A 2699-nucleotide genomic window follows, 5' to 3' on the forward strand; every position below is an offset into this window, starting at 1 on the left:
AAGGGTGGAGTCTCCAAGTCTGGAGAAATTGTTGATATTCAAAACATTCTCATCTCAACTCATTGGATACCAAGATTCTGCTAGTTACATGGATAGGTGCTTTTCAAAATGGACTGCCGTGTTCAGAGGAAATAGTTAACTTTAGGTAAGAAAACCACTTGACTAAGGTTAGGGAAAAGGAAAAACAGGGTAGAGCATAAAAACAAGTACTTCGGCACTTTACTACTATTGTTAAAACAGAACAAGAACACCTGTGTCCTAGGTCAAAGTACAGGGTATGTTTGACCCATCCACCTCTACTGCCAGTTGCCCTTTGACCATTGTGCTTACTTTGTGCCTGTTGGGGCAGGTGCAATATGCCGTTTTCTTTCTAATGTGGTCAGCCAAACCACTTCACATGTGATGTTGTGCATCCTCAGGCCTTGAACAATACACCTTCCATGACATAGTTGTCTCTTCTACCAATGCTAGAGACTGTCTGCAGACATTTGTAATGCCACAACTGAAGTAAGACCATTATGGATTAAATGAAACAATCTCTCATTTAAAGCTAAGATCATTTATTAATAGCAATTTGTTTTTAAATGTTTTTATCATTTAATGTAAGGAAATATGTCCAAAGTCATGGTGTGTACCGAATGTACCCTTTAAGTGTGTGTGTGTGTGTGTTTTAAATCAGCCGCTTCATGATTTATTGATAAATACTAGGGCCGGGACTCGATTAAAAAAATGAATCTAATTATTTATAGGGTTTGTAATTAATTAATCGAAATGAATCGCATTTTAATTGCATATAAATATTTGACCTGAGAACAGTGAGAAGTAATTTTTTTCACATGGATTTTTAGTATACCATTGAATAATGACTGAATACATAAGCTTAAGTCCAACAGATCAGTAAAATTTTTGCCATTAAGTGTAGCAATAGCATATTTAGAAATCAACGCTTCCATCCGTTGGTTTTTTGTAACTAAATGTCCCATCATCCACGGGGCCAACCAAACGGTCTCATCAGCTTCTTCCTTCATGTTCACTGTGGTTTGTTGTTGTCTGAACTCATGAACGCTAGTTGGTGCTCCAGTATAATCGGTCCGCCTGAAACTCATCCAGTGAGAAACGTTCCGCGGTGCATAAGTGCGATTAAAATGCATACATTTTTTTAACACGTTAATTTTTGTGGAATTAATTAATCTTAATAATTAATGCGTTAAAGTCCCGGCCCTAAAAAATACATATATATTTGAAGTGACACAGACTTGATCTATCAAATCTGCTTAAAATAAATATGTATGTATAATATGTATGAAGATATATTTTGAAAGTTATATGATGTTATCATGAATATATGAGTAAATGAATTTGTTGCAGGATGAATTGACTGTGTTCTAGACAGCATACACAGCTGGTTGGGGTTGCTAAAATGTAGCCGCAGTGATCAACAACATTGGTCTTTGACTGCGTTCCAGATATAACATTATTCATGTTGATATAATATTCATAGGCTAATATTTAAGGTCACAGTGCCGTGCGTATTCACACACGTGATTCTGTTGATCATGGCCGAGTGGTTTCACCAGATTTTCCTTAACAATTGTAAGCTACCATAACGTTATTGTAAACGCTTGGCAGACTAATGTTGCTAAATTTAAATACTCAAACAGAAATTGGGACAGTATTTCCTAAAGAATAAATGAGCTTCATAGCAGTAGATTTCATCAGACTTTTTGTTTTTGTTTTGATTCTGTTGTATAGCAAAAATATTACAAATCTTTTAACCACAATGTGAGCTCCTCTTAACCATCTGCAGTCCATGAAATAACCTGCACATTACTTCTTCATGACATGAAGACAAAAAATGAAGCAACGTTGAGCCTTGCCATCAGCTTCCCTCTAAATTTCTGGCTTGAAACTCCATACCAGATTTTTTTTTGATGATATTCCGCCAAGTGAAACTGGAGATAATGGCAAATATATTTAGTATAAAAATATAGAACTAGATATTATCCTCATTTTACCTGTTATATGTTATATTTGCAACCTGTGTTCATTTTTGCAACATGTACAATTCTGTGTGTGAAACATAATTTTCAAGATCAGATTTTATGTTTCCTTAGTTTCTTTTGGGTTCAAAATTTTGATCAAGTAAGTCAAAGTTAAAAATGAATTATCAGGACATATAGGTGAAGGTTGCTGTGAAAAAACTGATATCAACATGGCATGGTAAAGAGTTTTAACAGATTTTTTAACGGACATAATAGCCGAAGATTTCAGAGGGTTAAACACTACACTCCTTTGGAACCTCAGCAGCCCACCAGCAATGAGTGATGTTGAATCATTCTCTTTATACATCCAAGGCCTGTTCTCTGCCCTGTGCATGAGCAAAATTGAAATAGTTTTGTGTTATTCAGTCTGAGACACTTCTCATTTACAGACCCAGGGCTGTGTATGACCACCATATTTTTTCATCACACACACTGGAGAGACAGCAAGTGGTCTGCTGAGATATTTGCTTAATTTGATTAAACCTAGATTAGAAATGCAGACTCCTAGCCTGGGTATACCCATACTGCCTTGCACGCTCAAATTTCATTTCGAACCTCCACACAGTCTGGAAACTACGGCCATTTCTTAGCCCTGTTTTAGGGATCCAATCACAGAGCGGGGAGGGACGGCAAGACGATGACGCGTACTACTCGACA

This window comes from Centropristis striata, chromosome 1 (assembly GCF_030273125.1).
Source record: "Centropristis striata isolate RG_2023a ecotype Rhode Island chromosome 1, C.striata_1.0, whole genome shotgun sequence".
In the NCBI taxonomy this organism is placed as follows: Eukaryota; Metazoa; Chordata; class Actinopteri; order Perciformes; family Serranidae; genus Centropristis; species Centropristis striata.